At 39.5% G+C, this 21,864-nt stretch overlaps 1 long non-coding RNA gene across 3 annotated transcripts; it reads left to right on the plus strand.

Moving 5' to 3' along the window:
* Positions 1 to 16,791: 16,791 nt before the first annotated feature.
* On the plus strand, positions 16,792 to 21,553 carry LOC127926140 (uncharacterized). Of its 3 annotated transcripts, none has more exons than XR_008123469.1 (5): positions 16,792 to 17,871; positions 18,568 to 18,687; positions 20,045 to 20,210; positions 20,848 to 20,927; positions 21,207 to 21,553. It is a non-coding gene; the product is annotated as an uncharacterized LOC127926140 (long non-coding RNA). The 3 variants fall into 3 exon arrangements; XR_008123471.1 differs by having other exon boundaries at positions 20,131 to 20,210; XR_008123470.1 differs by lacking the exons at positions 20,045 to 20,210; positions 20,848 to 20,927.
* Positions 21,554 to 21,864: the final 311 nt, after the last annotated feature.

Consider the following 21,864-nt stretch of genomic DNA (forward strand, 5'->3'; position numbering starts at 1 on the left):
GGTGGTAAGGGAGAGAGACCTTGAGAGGATCTGCAGAGAAGAATGGAGGAAACTCCCCAAATACAGGTGTGCCAAGCTTGTAGCATCATACATAACAAAGTACTGAGTAAAGGGTCTGAATACTTATGTAAATGTGATATTTCCGGGTAGTTAAAAACAAATATGTTAAAATATCTAAAAATCTGATTTTGCTTCTGTCATTATGGAAAATAAAAATGATAGAAAAGGCCCAAGGAGTTTGTGGAATCGTCCTTTAAATCAGGGCCACTTGCTCAGCTGGGCCAGGGACGCTTTAATTAGGTCAGGTAGAAAATGTCCGACAGATCTCAACTGATTAGAAGGAGGAAATCGCCACCGCCCGACCTTTCCCTTCCTTAATTCTGTGCGTCCATGAATCAACGTAAGTCCACCGGATCTGTTACCTTTCATCTGAACTATCTGTTGCGAGCGGGAGAGCCGGCCATTCCGTTATTGTTTATAGTCATTACCGCGGAGCGCCTCTTCAAACCTGTTGTGTAATGTAAATGGACAATGATGCCCTACAGATCATCACAGGCCAAATTATGCCATCGATATATGGTTAATATGTAATGAAATTACATGTGCATGTGAAGACAAACCTGAAAGGATGAAATATGAAACGTCATTGTTTGCTGAACTGATTAGTTCTGGTATCAAACTGATGGAGTTAAACCTGATATAATCATTTGTATTATTCACATGATTATGATGTAATAAAAAATGAAATAAATACAATCCTGTGAATGAACGTCATGTTTCAGCTAGAAAAACAGGAAGGTGAGCATTCAAGGAAAAATACAGCTACAAAATGTTCAAATATTAAAACGGCAAAAGTTTTATATCTGTAATCCTTCCTTCCTTCCTTCCTTCCTTCCTTCCTTCCTTCCTTCCTTCCTTCCTTCCTTCCTTCCTTCCTTCCTTCCTTCCTTCCTTCCTTCCTTCCCTCCCTTCCTTCCTTCCTTCCTTCCTTCCTCACACACAGTTAACTGTTGATGCTGTTGGTCCCTATAAACTGGGAGACAAGACGTCAGGGCTGGATTGGTGGGGAGCACTTTGACTGGCAGGTCCCAACTGAAGGTATCCACAGCAACATGGATGAGCCTCAATGACTCAATGACGATTCCTGTTGACTTCTTATTGAACTGAATTGCTGATTTACCTCATCATGTTAATAATGAGAATGAGTGTTATTATTTGACCTTTGTGATGCAGCACAGACTGACCTGTAAATATACCACTTTATGGTTAAAGGAATTCCTGCCTCAGTCTCTCATCCATTCCTCTGTCACCTGACCCGGGACCACCTGTTCACCTTCACTGTCAGTCATCCTACCTGTCCAGCTACCCACACAGATTCCACTAATCTTTCAGGGGTATTGTGATGTCATTATGGGGTATTGTGATGTCATTATGGGGTATTGTGATGTCATTATGGGGTATTGTGATGTCATTGTGGGGTATTGTGATGTCATTATGGGGTATTGTGTGTACATTGATGAGAGGAGAAAAATGATTGAATCCATGTTAGAACAAGGCTGTAACGTAACAAAATATGGAAAAAAGTCAAGCGGTCTGAATACTTTCAGAAGGTGCTGTATCTCCATGAAGACCAACAGGTCCCTGTATAATTCCTCCTGGTTTTCTTCCTAAAGTGGGTGGAATTTAAATGGAATTGACCCCAACCCTGACTATGTTTTGGTTTACCAACCTTTCTCAATATATTTTTCAATTTTGAATTCTCACATCAAAGGGTCATTTAAATCAAATGTTATTGGGCGTATGTTATGAATGTTATGGATCCATACACATATTTAGCAGATGTTATTGGTCACATACACATATTTAGCAGATGTTATTGGTCCATACACATATTTAACAGATGTTATTGGTCCATACACATATTTAACAGATGTTATTGGTCCATACACATATTTAACATATGTTATTGGTCCATATTTATCAGATGTTATTGGTCACATACACATATTTAACAGATGTTATTGGTCCATATTTAACAGATGTTATTGGTCCATATTTAACAGATATTATTGGTCCATACACATATTTAACATATGTTATTGGTCCATATTTATCAGATGTTATTGGTCACATACACATATTTAGCAGATGTTATTGGTCCATACACATATTTAACAGATGTTATTGGTCCATACACATATTTAACAGATGTTATTGGTCCATACACATATTTAACAGATGTTATTGGTCCATACACATATTTAACAGATGTTATTGGTCCATATTTATCAGATGTTATTGGTCCATATTTAACAGATGTTATTGGTCCATATTTAACAGATGTTATTGGTCCATACACATATTTAACAGATGTTATTGGTCCATATTTAACAGATGTTATTGGTCCATACACATATTTAACAGATGTTATTGGTCCATATTTATCAGATGTTATTGGTCACATACACATATTTAACAGATGTTATTGGTCCATATTTAACAGATGTTATTGGTCCATATTTAACAGATATTATTGGTCCATACACATATTTAACATATGTTATTGGTCCATATTTATCAGATGTTATTGGTCCATACACATATTTATCAGATGTTATTGGTCCATACACATATTTAACAGATGTTATTGGTCCATACACATATTTAACAGATGTTATTGGTCCATACACATATTTAACAGATGTTATTGGTCCATACACATATTTAACAGATGTTATTGGTCCATATTTATCAGATGTTATTGGTCCATATTTAACAGATGTTATTGGTCCATATTTAACAGATGTTATTGGTCCATACACATATTTAACAGATGTTATTGGTCCATACACATATTTAACAGATGTTATTGGTCCATACACATATTTAGCAGATGTTATTGGTCCATACACATATTTAACAGATGTTATTGGTCCATACACATATTTAGCAGATGTTATTGGTCCATACACATATTTAACAGATGTTATTGGTCCATACACATATTTAACAGATGTTATTGGTCCATATTTAACAGATGTTATTGGTCCATATTTATCAGATGTTATTGGTCCATATTTAACAGATGTTATTGGTCCATATTTAACAGATGTTATTGGTCCATACACATATTTAACAGATGTTATTGGTCCATACACATATTTAACAGATGTTATTGGTCCATACACATATTTAACAGATGTTATTGGTCCATACACATATTTAGCAGATGTTATTGGTCCATACACATATTTAGCAGATGTTATTGGTCCATACACATATTTAACAGATGTTATTGGTCCATACACATATTTAACAGATGTTATTGGTCCATATTTAGCAGATGTTATTGGTCCATACACATATTTAGCAGATGTTATTGGTCCATACACATATTTAACAGATGTTATTGGTCCATATTTAACAGATGTTATTGGTCCATACACATATTTAACAGATGTTATTGGTCCATACACATATTTAACAGATGTTATTGGTCCATATTTAACAGATGTTATTGGTCCATATTTAACAGATGTTATTGGTCCATACACATATTTAACAGATGTTATTGGTCCATATTTAACAGATGTTATTGGTCCATACACATATTTAACAGATGTTATTGGTCCATATTTAACAGATGTTATTGGTCCATACACATATTTAACAGATGTTATTGGTCCATATTTAACAGATGTTATTGGTCCATACACATATTTAGCAGATGTTATTGGTCCATACACATATTTAACAGATGTTATTGGTCCATACACATATTTAGCAGATGTTATTGGTCCATACACATATTTAACAGATGTTATTGGTCCATACACATATTTAACAGATGTTATTGGTCCATATTTAACAGATGTTATTGGTCCATATTTATCAGATGTTATTGGTCCATATTTAACAGATGTTATTGGTCCATATTTAACAGATGTTATTCGTCCATATTTAACAGATGTTATTGGTCCATATTTAACAGATGTTATTGGTCCATATTTAACAGATGTTATTGGTCCATATTTAACAGATGTTATTGGTCCATATTTAACAGATGTTATTGGTCCATACACATATTTAACAGATGTTATTGGTCCATACACATATTTAACAGATGTTATTGGTCCATACACATATTTAACAGATGTTATTGGTCCATATTTAACAGATGTTATTGGTCCATACACATATTTAACAGATGTTATTGGTCCATATTTAACAGATGTTATTGGTCCATATTTAACAGATGTTATTGGTCCATACACATATTTAACAGATGTTATTGGTCCATACACATATTTAACAGATGTTATTGGTCCATACACATATTTAACAGATGTTATTGGTCCATACACATATTTAGCAGATGTTATTGGTCCATACACATATTTAACAGATGTTATTGGTCCATACACATATTTAACAGATGTTATTGGTCCATATTTAACAGATGTTATTGGTCCATACACATATTTAACAGATGTTATTGGTCCATACACATATTTAACAGATGTTATTGGTCCATACACATATTTAACAGATGTTATTGGTCCATATTTAACAGATGTTATTGGTCCATACACATATTTAACAGATGTTATTGGTCCATACACATATTTAACAGATGTTATTGGTCCATACACATATTTAACAGATGTTATTGGTCCATACACATATTTAACAGATGTTATTGGTCCATACACATATTTAACAGATGTTATTGGTCCATACACATATTTAACAGATGTTATTGGTCCATCCATATTTAACAGATGTTATTGGTCCATATTTAACAGATGTTATTGGTCCATACACATATTTAGCAGATGTTATTGGTCCATACACATATTTAACAGATGTTATTGGTCCATACACATATTTAACAGATGTTATTGGTCCATATTTAACAGATGTTATTGGTCCATACACATATTTAACAGATGTTATTGGTCCATATTTAACAGATGTTATTGGTCCATACACATATTTAACAGATGTTATTGGTCCATATTTAACAGATGTTATTGGTCCATATTTAACAGATGTTATTGGTCCATACACATATTTAACAGATGTTATTGGTCCATACACATATTTAGCAGATGTTATTGGTCCATACACATATTTAGCAGATGTTATTGGTCCATACACATATTTAACAGATGTTATTGGTCCATACACATATTTAACAGATGTTATTGGTCCATACACATATTTAACAGATGTTATTGGTCCATACACATATTTAACAGATGTTATTGGTCCATACACATATTTAGCAGATGTTTTTGGGCCCATATTTAACAGATGTTATTGGTCCATATTTAACAGATGTTATTGGTCCATACACATATTTAACAGATGTTATTGGTCCATATTTAACAGATGTTATTGGTCCATACACATATTTAACAGATGTTATTGGTCCATATTTAACAGATGTTATTGGTCCATACACATATTTAGCAGATGTTATTGGTCCATATTTAACAGATGTTATTGGTCCATACACATATTTAACAGATGTTATTGGTCCATATTTAACAGATGTTATTGGTCCATACACATATTTAACAGATGTTATTGGTCCATATTTAACAGATGTTATTGGTCCATATTTAACAGATGTTATTGGTCCATACACATATTTAACAGATGTTATTGGTCCATACACATATTTAACAGATGTTATTGGTCCATATTTAACAGATGTTATTGGTCCATATTTAACAGATGTTATTGGTCCATATTTAACAGATGTTATTGGTCCATATTTAGATGTTATTTCCATATTTAACAGATGTTATTGGTCCATACACATATTTAACAGATGTTATTGGTCCATATTTAACAGATGTTATTGGTCCATATTTAACAGATGTTATTTATACATATTTAACAGATGTTATTGGTCCATATTTATCAGATGTTATTGGTCCATATTTAACAGATGTTATTGGTCCATATTTAACAGATGTTATTGGTCCATACACATATTTAACAGATGTTATTGGTCCATACACATATTTAACAGATGTTATTGGTCCATATTTAACAGATGTTATTGGTCCATATTTAGCAGATGTTATTGGTCCATATTTAACAGATGTTATTGGTCCATATTTAACAGATGTTATTGGTCCATCCATATTTAGCAGATGTTATTGGTCCATATTTAACAGATGTTATTGGTCCATATTTAACAGATGTTATTGGTCCATATTTAACAGATGTTATTGGTCCATATTTAACAGATGTTATTGGTCCATACACATATTTAACAGATGTTATTGGTCCATATTTAACAGATGTTATTGGTCCATACACATATTTTGGTCAGATGTTATTGGTCCATACACATATTTAACAGATGTTATTGTCCATACCATATTTAACAGATGTTATTGGTCATACACATATTTAACAGATGTTATTGGTCCATCACATATTTAACAGATGTTATTGGTCCATACACATATTTAACAGATGTTATTGGTCCATACACATATTTAACAGATGTTATTGGTCCATATTTAACAGATGTTATTGGTCCCATATTTAACAGATGTTATTGGTCCATATTTAACAGATGTTATTGGTCCATATTTAACAGATGTTATTGGTCCATATTTAACAGATGTTATTGGTCCATACACATGTTATTGGTCCATACACATATTTAACAGATGTTATTGGTCCATACACATATTTAACAGATGTTATTGGTCCATATTTAACAGATGTTATTGGTCCATACACATATTTAACAGATGTTATTGGTCCATATTTAACAGATGTTATTGGTCCATATTTAACAGATGTTATTGGTCCATACACATATTTAACAGATGTTATTGGTCCATACACATATTTAGCAGATGTTATTGGTCCATACACATATTTAGCAGATGTTATTGGTCCATACACATATTTAGCAGATGTTATTGGTCCATACACATATTTAACAGATGTTATTGGTCCATACACATATTTAACAGATGTTATTGGTCCATATTTAGCAGATGTTATTGGTCCATACACATATTTAGCAGATGTTATTGGTCCATACACATATTTAACAGATGTTATTGGTCCATATTTAACAGATGTTATTGGTCCATACACATATTTAGCAGATGTTATTGGTCCATATTTAACAGATGTTATTGGTCCATACACATATTTAACAGATGTTATTGGTCCATATTTAACAGATGTTATTGGTCCATACTCATATTTAGCAGATGTTATTGGTCCATATTTAACAGATGTTATTGGTCCATACACATATTTAACAGATGTTATTGGTCCATATTTAACAGATGTTATTGGTCCATACACATATTTAACAGATGTTATTGGTCCATATTTAACAGATGTTATTGGTCCATATTTAACAGATGTTATTGGTCCATACACAAATTTAACAGATGTTATGGGTCCATACACATATTTAACAGATGTTATTGGTCCATATTTAACAGATGTTATTGGTCCATATTTAACAGATGTTATTGGTCCATATTTAACAGATGTTATTGGTCACATATTTAACAGATGTTATTGGTCCATACACATATTTAACAGATGTTATTGGTCCATATTTAACAGATGTTATTGGTCCATATTTAACAGATGTTATTGGTCCATATTTAACAGATGTTATTGGTCCATATTTAGCAGATGTTATTGGTCCATATTTAACAGATGTTATTGGTCCATACACATATTTAACAGATGTTATTGGTCCATACACATATTTAACAGATGTTATTGGTCCATATTTAACAGATGTTATTGGTCCATATTTAACAGATGTTATTGGTCCATATTTAACAGATGTTATTGGTCCATATTTAACAGATGTTATTGGTCCATATTTAACAGATGTTATTGGTCCATATTTAACAGATGTTATTGGTCCATATTTAACAGATGTTATTGGTCCATATTTAACAGATGTTATTGGTCCATATTTAACAGATGTTATTGGTCCATACACATATTTAACAGATGTTATTGGTCCATACACATATTTAGCAGATGTTATTGGTCCATACACATATTTAACAGATGTTATTGGTCCATACACATATTTAACAGATGTTATTGGTCCATACACATATTTAACAGATGTTATTGGTCCATACACATATTTAACAGATGTTATTGGTCCATACACATATTTAACAGATGTTATTGGTCCATACACATATTTAACAGATGTTATTGGTCCATATTTATCAGACGTTATTGGTCCATATTTATCAGACGTTATTGGTCCATATTTATCAGATGTTATTGGTCCATATTTATCAGATGTTATTGGTCCATATTTAACAGATGTTATTGGTCCATATTTATCAGATGTTATTGGTCCATATTTAACAGATGTTATTGTGGGTGTAGTGAAGTGCTTGTGTTCCTAGCTCCAACAGTGCAGTAATATCTAACAATACACACATCTAAAAGTAGAAGAATAGAATTAAGAAATATAGAAATATTAGGATCAATGTTGGAGTCCGGAGTATAAATATAGATATTTATTTTTTATTTGTATTTTTTTATTTCACCTTTATTTAACCAGGTAGGCTAGACAGTATAAATACATTACATAAGGTGATTACAACAAGTTATACTAGTCAATTGAAACAATTACACACTTCAGTGAACACATTTAGCAACAGAGTTTAAACTGCCCTGTCAGCAAGAGTTTAAACTGCCCTGTCAGCAACAGAGTTTAAACTGCCCTGTCAGCAACAGAGTTTAAACTGCCCTGTCAGCAACAGAGTTTAAACTGCCCTGTCAGCAACAGAGTTTAAACTGCCCTGACAGCAACAGAGTTTAAACTGCCCTGACAGCAACAGAGTTTAAACTGCCCTGTCAGCAACAGAGTTTAAACTGCCCTGTCAGCAACAGAGTTTAAACAACAGAGTTTAAACTGCCCTGTCAGCAACAGAGTTTAAACTGCCCTGTCAGCACCAGAGTTTAAACTGCCCTGTCAGCAACAGAGTTTAAACTGCCCTGTCAGCAACAGAGTTTAAACTGCCCTGTCAGCAACAGAGTTTAAACTGCCCTGTCAGCAACAGAGTTTAAACTGCCCTGTCAGCAACAGAGTTTAAACTGCCCTGTCAGCAACAGAGTTTAAACTGCCCTGACAGCAACAGAGTTTAAACTGCCCTGTCAGCAACAGAGTTTAAACTGCCCTGTCAGCAAGAGTTTAAACTGCCCTGTCAGCAACAGAGTTTAAACTGCCCTGTCAGCAACAGAGTTTAAACTGCCCTGTCAGCAACAGAGTTTAAACTGCCCTGTCAGCAACAGAGTTTAAACTGCCCTGTCAGCAACAGAGTTTAAACTGCCCTGTCAGCAACAGAGTTTAAACTGCCCTGTCAGCAACAGAGTTTAAACTGCCCTGTCAGCAACAGAGTTTAAACTGCCCTGTCAGCAACAGAGTTTAAACTGCCCTGTCAGCAACAGAGTTTAAACTGCCCTGTCAGCAACAGAGTTTAAACTGCCCTGTCAGCAACAGAGTTTAAACTGCCCTGTCAGCAACAGAGTTTAAACTGCCCTGTCAGCAACAGAGTTTAAACTGCCCTGTCAGCAACAGAGTTTAAACTGCCCTGTCAGCAACAGAGTTTAAACTGCCCTGTCAGCAACAGAGTTTAAACTGCCCTGTCAGCAACAGAGTTTAAACTGCCCTGTCAGCAACAGAGTTTAAACTGCCCTGTCAGCAACAGAGTTTAAACTGCCCTGTCAGCAACAGAGTTTAAACTGCCCTGTCAGCAACAGAGTTTAAACTGCCCTGTCAGCAACAGAGTTTAAACTGCCCTGTCAGCAACAGAGTTTAAACTGCCCTGTCAGCAACAGAGTTTAAACTGCCCTGTCAGCAACAGAGTTTAAACTGCCCTGTCAGCAACAGAGTTTAAACTGCCCTGTCAGCAACAGAGTTTAAACTGCCCTGTCAGCAACAGAGTTTAAACTGCCCTGTCAGCAACAGAGTTTAAACTGCCCTGTCAGCAACAGAGTTTAAACTGCCCTGTCAGCAACAGAGTTTAAACTGCCCTGTCAGCAACAGAGTTTAAACTGCCCTGTCAGCAACAGAGTTTAAACTGCCCTGTCAGCAAGAGTTTAAACTGCCCTGTCAGCAAGAGTTTAAACTGCCCTGTCAGCAAGAGTTTAAACTGCCCTGTCAGCAACAGGTGTCATTTCTTGTGTAAGGTATTCCATAACTGTGGTGCATTAAAACTAAAGGCGGATTTATAAAACCTTGTACCTTTGCGAACGGGTTCGCTATCTCATATTTTTACATTTTCAATAGGGAAGTGGGGTATATTGGAAGCTTGTGGAGAAGCGCTTCGTAAACAAGAAGGCCGTAATGATGTGATCTCTGGGATTTTAGTGAGATCCAACCAACCTTTTGATACAGGATGCAGTGGACAATATTAAAACTGTCACCTGTGATAAAGCAAAGGGCACCATGGTAAACGGCGTCCAATGGTTGAAGAGGAGCGGCTGCTGCACACTGGAAAATGGTAGTCAAGGTGACAATAGTCAAGGTGACAATCTGCTTCCTGCTGTTCATTAAAAAAAGAAGCCCACTTTAAATCTGAGCTTTTGAACTAGCTCATCAGTATGTTTTTTTTTTTAAACATCTTTATCAATCCAAATGCCCAGATATTTATAGGCGGGAACTCGCTCCAAAAGAAAGTCATCCAATGAGTGAATATGTAGCCCATCAGTCAATTCGACAACAACATATTTAGTTTTAACAGCAATAAGTACCCGTTTTAAATCCACAAGGGCAGTAATGTAACTAAATCAGATAGCAGCTCTAACGTAGCTTGGTCAACAGTCGGTATAACGGCATGTATAACCGTATAGTCTACATATGGAAGAATATGACAGGATTTAAAACAGAGACCAGAGTTCGTCAACTAGGCACAATTCATTAATCGTTTCCCAATGACAAGCCAGTGTGTCTTAAGTGTAATGATAATGTAGCTGTTAGCAAATAATGCAATCGGATGTCATTATCCACCACTGACACCGAGGGTCCGTCTGTCAACATCCCTCCGCTATCCCTATCCTCCACTGACCCAAAAGGGACACCGTCTTCCAAACGAAACCCCGAGTCGCTCCGCATTATTTCTGCCTCCTGCACAAATTCATGTTGTTACTCCTATGAACAGTGAACGTGAAATATTGCTTGATATTGAAAAAGACCCACGCCGCTAATAATAACAAGGCCTATAGATCCATTTTCCTCCTCGTGCATTACTGCTGAACTGCTTGTTGTAGCGCTGACTGAACTAGAACAACGCGCATTTTATGGCTCATAAAAAGTGTTGAATGCAAAGTGTTGACAGTTGACAAAAAACTGAAACATGAACTCACTCATAAAAACACCAGCTTTTTTTGTTGTATTCGCTGACAGTCTCTCTCTAGTCATGGTTTCAAACGGTTTGAAATCTCACAGTATCAATTTTGCCGTAGCTTTCGTTTATGCCTGCTACGTTACTGCAGACTCGGTCGTCTGAGCAATCTGATTGGCCAGCGGTAACATGGTGCACTTGATTTCCTCCCCAGGCCCACCGGGAAGGCAGTTTGCACCTTCAGACATGAAATGGAAACAGTTTGTAAATCCAGACACATGAAATGGCAACAGTTTGTCCATTCAGACATGAAATGGAAACAGTTTGTACATTCAGACACATGAAATGGAAACAGTTTGTCCATTCAGACACATGAAATGGAAACAGTTTGTACATTCAGACACATGAAATGGCAACAGTTTGTACATTCAGACACATGAAATGGCAACAGTTTGTCCATTCAGACACATGAAATGGCAACAGTTTGTCCATTCAGACACATGAAATGGAAACAGTTTGTACATTCAGACACATGAAATGGCAACAGTTTGTACATTCAGACACATGAAATGGAAACAGTTTGTACATTCAGACACATGAAATGGAAACAGTTTGTACATTCAGACACATGAAATGGAAACAGTTTGTACATTCAGACACATGAAATGGAAACAGTTTGTACATTCAGACACATGAAATGGCAACAGTTTGTACATTCAGACACATGAAATGGCAACAGTTTGTCCATTCAGACACATGAAATGGCAACAGTTTGTCCATTCAGACACATGAAATGGAAACAGTTTGTCCATTCAGACACATGAAATGGAAACAGTTTGTACATTCAGACACATGAAATGGCAACAGTTTGTCCATTCAGACACATGAAATGGAAACAGTTTGTCCATTCAGACACATGAAATGGAAACAGTTTGTCCATTCAGACACATGAAATGGAAACAGTTTGTACATTCAGACACATGAAATGGAAACAGTTTGTCCATTCAGACACATGAAATGGGAACAGTTTGTACATTCAGACACATGAAATGGAAACAGTTTGTACATTCAGACACATGAAATGGAAACAGTTTGTCCATTCAGACATGAAATGGGAACAGTTTGTACATTCAGACACATGAAACACAGTTTGTCCATTCAGACACATGAAATGGAAACAGTTTGTCCATTCAGACATGAAATGGCAACAGTTTGTACATTCAGACACATGAAATGGCAACAGTTTGTACATTCAGACACATGAAATGGCAACAGTTTGTACATTCAGACACATGAAATGGCAACAGTTTGTCCATTCAGACACATGAAATGGCAACAGTTTGTACATTCAGACACATGAAATGGCAACAGTTTGTACATTCAGACACATGAAATGGCAACAGTTTGCCTACCCGGTGCAACAGCAGGCAGCAGCAGTTTGCTGCACATGACCACCAACAGTTTGTTTACAGAAATGTTGTCTGCACCGGTTGGTGACCACCAACATAGGCTGCCCGTAGTTTGAGACTGGGAAAGTGGGTCCAATCAAACATGAGAGATGGGAAAATTGTCATGGCCATAATTGTTGGAATGACCACTGACATGAAATAATATGCATGAGAAGCAAAATCACAGTGCTGCTTGCCATGAAATGATACCCAGTGAATCAGACAAACATCACAGTGTCATTCAGGCCATGAAATGATATTCCACATGAAAGGATGAAAACATCACAGACACAGATCGTTGTTGGCCATAATATGCGTCCATTCAGCCATGAAATGATACAGTTTGCCGTGAGAATGAAAACATCACAGTGGGCCATAATATGACCACCCCTGTGAGAAGAAAACATCACAGTGACCACTGGTAGGCCATAATAATACCGTAGTGATCTATTTAAGAGATGGGAGGCCATAATATGATATGAGAATGAAAACATCACGGAAAAGGTTGAATTTATTATGCAATTATCATGGAAACTAAATAAATAAAAGCCTTGGGAATAGACGGCTATTTTTAATTATTTTAAAATGCAAAGATAAACGAAATGGATGTTCTCTCTTCTCACTAACTGGAAAAGGTGAGGAATGTTATTAATGCAATTTCATTGTTATGAAACTAAAGCGTGTCCAATATCCTTGGGAATAATACTTATCTAATTGTTTTGCAATACTTCAACCACTAGAAAATGCAATAGCAGGGTTAAAGTTAGCGGGAAGGAGAGTGTGTGTGCGCCTGTGTGTCTGTCTGCGCGTGTGCTTTGTGTGTCTTCGCATAAACCTATACCTGTTGAACCCGCCCACTGTGTTGAAACATGAAGTACATTTATAAGGAAGTAAAGGAAAAACTGGACACTGTCGGTCGAAGAAAAATGTTTCTAAGGTATGTAGCGTAATTCGTATTTTATTTATTTTTTGTAGAAAAGTGTTTTGGAGAAGTTAGGCCATCGCAGAGAGAGGTGATTTATGGGGTAAGACAATCACAAACTTGTTAAGTTATTACAATACTAATTTCAACTTTCAATAATGATCATTTTAGGTTTCCTTACATTGATGCTGATTCATATTGATCAGCCTAGTCAATATGAATCAATGTTATATTATAGTCTACAGGGCTATGAGGTAGGTAGGGTATGGGAGATTGACTTCACATGATCGTGATTATTGTCTTTGCGCTTGGAGAAAAAAATTGTCAATCCGGTAAAAAAAAAACACGTGCGGTAATGGGCATTGAAACTAAATGTGACCGATTGATTCGGTCTTATGTAGCAGCATTTGAAATTGTTATTTTTCTTCATTTGATAAAATCAGAGACAGAGATACAAAATGGTGTATCATACTCTGCATTTGAGGAACAATGGGAAAGTAATTCTGCTTTGAGAGTTGAAACCCCACCATTGAGAAAATGGCCCCTGAATGTTTAGGTGCACCTACTGGAGAGCTCTCCTTTGTCACCACCCATTCAGCATTATCACCTTCCGTGAGAACTATAAAGCTCCACCCATCTGTTTAAGGATTCACATTGAGGTCATTGATAAACAGTGAGTATTAGTAAAGATTAACTAAAAGTAGTAGCCTAAAATAAGGAACAATTCCAGTTATCAACAGGTGTCCAGATATAAATATTGTATAAATGTTAGATGATGCTAATCAGAAGGGATGGGACAATCAAACTTCACACTTATTATTCCTGAATTCACAATTCATCCTAACATACATATGGTCATGTGACATGAAAACTTAGCTACCCCCAGCCACATCTAGCAACCTGGATGGGTCATGTGATAGAAAAGGATCCCCCACAACATCTAGCAACGTGGATGGGTATTATCATGCTATACCCCCAGCCACACATAAACAATGGGTCAAACAAAAGACAACGACATAACCTGTAAGTCTAATGTCAGTTACAAACACCACTTTTGAGAAAATGGCCCTGAATGTTTTATACCCCCAGAGCTCTCCTTTGTCACCCATTCAGCATTGTTACACCCCTTAAGCCTTAGCTCCACCCATCTGTTTAAGGATTCACATGTGAGGTCATGTGATAAACGTGGTGAGTAGTGTAGTAAAGATTAAGACTAAAAGTAGTAGCCTACAATAAGGAACAATTCCAGATCAACAGAAAGTGTCCAGATATAAATATTGTATAAATGTTAGATGATGCTAATCGAGACACTAAACTGATTGGTCATGTGATAGAAATGCTATACCCCCCAGCCACATCTAGCAACGTGGATGGGTCATGTGATAGAAATGCTATACCCCCAGCCACATCTAGCAACGTGGATGGGTCATGTGATAGAAATGCTATACCCCCCCAGCCACATCTAGCAACGTGGATGGGTCATGTGATAGAAATGCTATACCCCCCGGTTTTGACATCTAGCAACGTGGATGGGTCATGTGATAGAAATGCTATACCCCCCAGCCACATCTAGCAACGTGGATGGGTCATGTGATAGAAATGCTATACCCCCCAGCCACATCTAGCAACGTGGATGGGTCATGTGATAGAAATGCTATACCCCCCAGCCACATCTAGCAACGTGGATGGGTCATGTGATAGAAATGCTATACCCCCCAGCCACATCTAGCAACGTGGATGGGTCTCTACAGAAGGCAGAAACTGTACAGACAAATGGTGACTGACATAGTAGCAATATCAGAAATAGATAGTGTCAATATAAATAATATAATAACAAGTGTCAATGTAGAGAAATAACTACATAATATACAGTATGTGAAGGAACCATATCAATACCCATACCAGTGATACTGGTGATAGAGATAGTTATACCAGCCCTTTGGTTGGTAGAACCATACACTATACCAGTGATACTGGTGATAGATGAGGTAGTTATAAGTATGTAGTAGATTCAATAACCACACCAGTGATACTGGTGATAGAAGATATATAGTATGATTAGTAGAACCATATCACCAGTAAACCATCAGTGATACTTGACAAGATGAGGTAGTTATATAGTATGTAGTAGAACCATATCAATAACCACATCAGTGATACTGGTGATAGATGAGGTAGTTATATAGTATGTAGTAGAACCATATCAATAACCATACCAGTGATACTGGTGATAGATGAGGTAGTTATATAGTATGTAGTAGAACCATATCAATAACCACATCAGTGATACTGGTGATAGATGAGGTAGTTACATGTATACAATCAGTATAGGTAAAGTGGCTGAGCAGCAGGATACATTTTTTAAAAGTAGCAACAACGTATGGCGTGTGTTAGGAGAGAGTCATGTGACTAGAAGCACTGCAGACAGTGCTGATGACTGGGAACTCTCCCCCAATGATGAACTGGTCCGTCTGAACCACGCATGAACAAGGGCATCTATATTCAGAGAGCCTGTTTCTGTCCTGCCCTTGACTTGTGGTGCAGGGCATGTGTTGTCCCATAGCTTCTTCATAGCAAAACTCCCTGATCTTCTCAAAAATATCAGATTGTCTAGCTGTGTCCAGTCCAGGTGGTGCTTGTACAGGCAGACCATCTATGGGAGGAAGGATGTCAGCGTTGTGCAGCAGCTGAAACCTGGTCCCGACTGAGTCCCAACGCTCCTTGGTGACGACAACACCAGGCTTCAGAGCATCAATGCTGTAAAACAGGAAATAACTAAACATTGGACATTTAAGTCATTTAGCAGACGCTCTTATCCAGAGCTGACTTACAAATTGGTGCATACTGTTGTTATGGAGTGATCCAACCACCTAGCTGTATGACAACCAGTGGACCACACCAGCCACATTGCATCTAAATCTTGTTGGGGGGAGTCACTGTGCTGGGGTGACCAGGGATTATACCCTAGACTTCAGGGATCCAACCTAAACCAATTGAGAAGACATGACAACCTTGCATAACATCATTTCACCTCCCGAGTTTAGATATGAAGAATAACCTCATACAATGCAATGAAAATGATCTTCACCTGAAGTGCTGGTACTTCTTGATCTGTGGCAGTGGCCTGAAGAACGGAGTCAGGTGTTGTTGACAGCCATAACTTTCCACCAGCACCCTACCATCCTCCAGTCCAACCAGCTGTGGGATGTTGACCCCTGTCACTGTGCTGTTCTTCACAACACCAGCAATCTCAGACAAAGTGTTCACTCTGATCTTTCGGAAGCGCTGCTTGATGAGGCCGAAGGGTTAGGAAGAAATACCTGTCAGCTATTTTAACAGTCTGTAATGTTTACCTGGTAAATGTTTATAATGTCGACTACCGTCTTTCAATGTAAACTGTAAAGTCGATGTCTAATGTATTTTAGTTAGTTGTGTTTGGACCCCAGGTGTTATGGAGTCAGCTAATGGGGATCCAACCAGGTAGACTAGCTGTTGTTATGGAGTCAGGGGATCCAACCAGGTAGACTAGCTGTTGTTATGGAGTCAGGGGATCCAACCAGGTAGACTAGCTGTTGTTATGGAGTCAGGGGATCCAACCAGGTAGACTAGCTGTTGTTATGGAGTCAGGGGATCCAACCAGGCAGACTAGCTGTTGTTATGGAGTCAGGGGATCTAACCAGGTAGACTAGCTGTTGTTATGGAGTCAGGGGATCCAACCAGGTAGACTAGCTGTTGTTATGGAGTCAGGGGATCCAACCAGGTAGACTAGCTGTTGTTATGGAGTCAGGGGATCCAACCAGGTAGACTAGCTGTTGTTATGGAGTCAGGGGATCCAACCAGGTAGACTAGCTGTTGTTATGGAGTCAGGGGATCCAACCAGGTAGACTAGCTGTTGTTATGGAGTCAGGGGATCCAACCAGGTAGACTAGCTGTTGTTATGGAGTCAGGGGATCCAACCAGGTAGACTAGCTGTTGTTATGGAGTCAGGGGATCCAACCAGGTAGACTAGCTGTTGTTATGGAGTCAGGGGATCCAACCAGGTAGACTAGCTGTTGTTATGGAGTCAGGGGATCCAACCAGGTAGACTAGCTGTTGTTATGGAGTCAGGGGATCCAACCAGGTAGACTAGCTGTTGTTATGGAGTCAGGGGATCCAAGGGTAGACTAGCTGTTGTTATGGGTCAGGGATCCAACCAGGTAGACTAGCTGTTGGGATCCAACCAGGTAGACTAGCTGTTGTTATGGAGTCAGGAGATCCAACCAGGTAGACTAGCTGTTGTTATGGAGTCAGCGAGTGGGGATCTAACCAGGTAGACTAGCTGTTGGTATGGAGTCAGGGGATCTAACCAGGTAGACTAGCTGTTGTTATGGAGTCAGGAGATCCAACCAGGTAGACTAGCTGTTGTTATGGAGTCAGCGAGTGGGGATCTAACCAGGTAGACTAGCTGTTGTTATGGAGTCAGGGGATCCAACCAGGCAGACTAGCTGTTGTTATAGAGTCAGGGGATCCAACCAGGCAGACTAGCTGTTGTTATGGAGTCAGGGGATCCAACCAGGTAGACTAGCTGTTGTTATGGAGTCAGGGGATCCAACCAGGTAGACTAGCTGTTGTTATGGAGTCAGGGGATCCAACTAGCCAGGATCCAACCAGGTAGACTAGCTGTTGTTATGGAGTCAGGGAGTGGGGATCCAACCAGGTAGACTAGCTGTTGTTATGGAGTCAGGGGATCCAACCAGGTAGACTAGCTGTTGTTATGGAGTCAGGGATCCAACCAGGTAGACTAGACTAGCTGTTATGAAGTCAGGGATCCAACCAGGTAGACTAGCTGTTGTTATGGAGTCAGGGGATCCAACCAAGTAGACTAGCTGTTGTTATGGTGTCAGGGGATCCAACCAGGTAGACTAGCTGTTGTTATGGAGTCAGGGGATCTAACCAGGTAGACTAGCTGTTGTTATGAAGTCAGGGGATCCAACCAAGTAGACTAGCTGTTGTTATGGTGTCAGGGATCCAACCAGGTAGACTAGCTGTTGTTATGGAGTCAGGGGATCTAACCAGGTAGACTAGCTGTTGTTATGAAGTCAGGGGATCCAACCAGGTAGACTAGCTGTTGTTATGGAGTCAGGGATCCAACCAAGTAGACTAGCTGTTGTTATGGTGTCAGGGGATCCAACCAGGTAGACTAGCTGTTGTTATGGAGTCAGGGATCCAACCAGGTAGACTAGCTGTTGTTATGGAGTCAGGGGATCCAACCAGGTAGACTAGCTGTTGTTATGGAGTCAGGGATCCAACCAGGTAGACTAGCTGTTGTTATGGAGTCAGGGATCCAACCAGGTAGACTAGCTGTTGTTATGGAGTCAGCTGTTGGGGATCCAACCAGGTAGACTAGCTGTTGTTATGGAGTCAGGGGATCCAACCAGGTAGACTAGCTGTTGTTATGGAGTCAGGGGATCCAACCAGGTAGACTAGCTGTTGTTATGGAGTCAGGGATCCAACCGGTAGACTAGCTGTTGTTATGGAGTCAGGAGTGGGGATCTAACCAGGTAGACTAGCTGTTGTTATGGAGTCAGGGGATCTAACCAGGTAGACTAGCTGTTGTTTGTTCCAACCAGGTAGACTAGCTGTTGTTATGAGGGTCAGCTGGGAGTCTCCAACCAGGTAGACTAGCTGTTGTTATGGAGTCAGGGGATCCAACCAGGTAGACTAGCTGTTGTTATGGAGTCAGCTGAGTGGGGATCTAACCAGGTAGACTAGCTGTTGTTATGGAGTCAGGGGATCCAACCAGGCAGACTAGCTGTTGTTATGGAGTCAGGGGATCCAACCAGGTAGACTAGCTGTTGTTATGGAGTCAGGTAGGATCAACCTCAGTGGGGATCCAACCAGACTAGCTGTTGTTATGGAGTCAGGGGATCCAACCAGGTAGACTAGCTGTTGTTATGGAGTCAGCTGGGGATCAACCAGGTAGACTAGCTGTTGTTATGGAGTCAGGGATCCAACCAGGTAGACTAGCTGTTGTTATGGAGTCAGGGGATCCAACCAGGTAGACTAGCTGTTGTTATGATCCAAGTCAGGGGATCCAACCAGGTAGACCTAGCTGTTGTTATGGAGTCAGGGATCCAACCAGGTAGACTAGCTGTTGTTATGGAGTCGAGTATGGGGGATCTAACCAGGTAGACTAGCTGTTGTTATGGAGTCAGGGGATCCAACCAGGTAGACTAGCTGTTGTTATGGAGTCAGGGATCCAACCAGGTAGACTAGCTGTTGTTATGGGGTCAACCAGTAGGGGATCTAACCAGGTAGACTAGCTGTTGTTATGGAGTCAGGGGATCCAACCAGGTAGACTAGCTGTTGTTATGGAGTCAGCGAGTGGGGATCTAACCAGGTAGACTAGCTGTTGTTATGGAGTCAGGGGATCCAACCAGGTAGACTAGCTGTTGTTATGGAGTCAGGGGATCCAACCAGGTAGACTAGCTGTTGTTATGGAGTCAGGGGATCCAACCTGGTAGACTAGCTGTTGTTATGGAGTCAGGGGATCCAACCAGGTAGACTAGCTGTTGTTATGGAGTCAGGGGATCCAACCAGGTAGACTAGCTGTTGTTATGGAGTCAGGGGATTGTAGACTAGCTGTTGTTATGGAAGTCAGGGGATCAACCAGGTAGACTAGCTGTTGTTATGGAGTCAGGGGATCCAACCCAACCAGGTAGACTAGGCTGTTGTTATGGAGTCAGGGGATCCAACCAGGTAGACTAGCTGTTGTTATGGAGTCAGGGGATCCAACCAGGTAGACTAGCTGTTGTTATGGAGTCAGGGGATCCAACCAGGTAGACTAGCTGTTGTTATGGAGTCAGGGATCAACCAGGTAGACTGCTGTTGTTATGGAGTCAGGGATCCAACCAGGTAGACTGGCTGTTGTTATGGAGTCAGGGGATCCAACCAGTAGACTAGACTAACTGTTGTTATGGAGTCAGGGGATCCACCAGGTAGACCAAGCTGTTGTTATGGAGTCAGGGATCTAACCAGGTAGACTAGCTGTTGTTATGGAGTCAGGGGATCCAACCAGGTAGACTAGCTGTTGTTATGGAGTCAGGGATCCAACCAGGTAGACTAGCTGTTGTTATGGAGTCAGGGGATCCAACCAGGTAGACTAGCTGTTGTTATGGAGTCAGGGGATCCAACCAGGTAGACTAGCTGTTGTTATGGAGTCAGGGGATCCAACCAGGTAGACTAGCTGTTGTTATGGAGTCAGGGATCAACCAGGTAGACTAGCTGTTGTTATGGAGTCATGGGGGATCCAACCTGGTAGACTAGCTGTTGTTATGGAGTCAGGGGATCCAACCAGGTAGACTAGCTGTTGTTATGGAGTCAGGGGATCCAACCAGGTAGACTAGCTGTTGTTATGGAGTCAGGGGATCCAACCAGATAGACTAGCTGTTGTTATGGAGTCAGGGATCCAACCAGGTAGACTAGCTGTTGTTATGGAGTCAGGGGATCCAACCAGGTAGACTAGCTGTTGTTATGGAGTCAGGGGATCCAACCAGGTAGACTAGCTGTTGTTATGGAGTCAGGGGATCCAACCAGGTAGACTAGCTGTTGTTATGGAGTCAGGGGATCCAACCAGGTAGACTAGCTGTTGTTATGGAGTCAGGGGATCCAACCAGGTAGACTAGCTGTTGTTATGGAGTCAGGGGATCCAACCAGGTAGACTAGCTGTTGTTCTGGAGTCAGCGAGTGGGGATCTAACCAGGTAGACTAGCTGTTGTTATGGAGTCAGGGGATCCAACCAGGTAGACTAGCTGTTGTTATGGAGTCAGTCAGATCAACCAGGTAGTAGGGGATCTAACCAGGTAGACTAGCTGTTGTTATGGAGTCAGGGGATCCAACCAGGTAGACTAGCTGTTGTTATATGATCCAACCAGGTAGTCAGCTGGGGATCCAACCAGGTAGACTAGCTGTTGTTATGGAGTCAGCGAGTGGGGATCTAACCAGGTAGACTAGCTGTTGTTATGAAGTCAGGGGATCCAACCAGGTAGACTAGCTGTTGTTCTGGAGTCAGCGAGTGGGGATCTAACCAGGTAGACTAGCTGTTGTTATGAACTCAGGGGATCCAACCAGGTAG

Source organism: Oncorhynchus keta, unplaced genomic scaffold, assembly GCF_023373465.1.
Source record: "Oncorhynchus keta strain PuntledgeMale-10-30-2019 unplaced genomic scaffold, Oket_V2 Un_contig_6966_pilon_pilon, whole genome shotgun sequence".
Taxonomy (NCBI): Eukaryota; Metazoa; Chordata; class Actinopteri; order Salmoniformes; family Salmonidae; genus Oncorhynchus; species Oncorhynchus keta.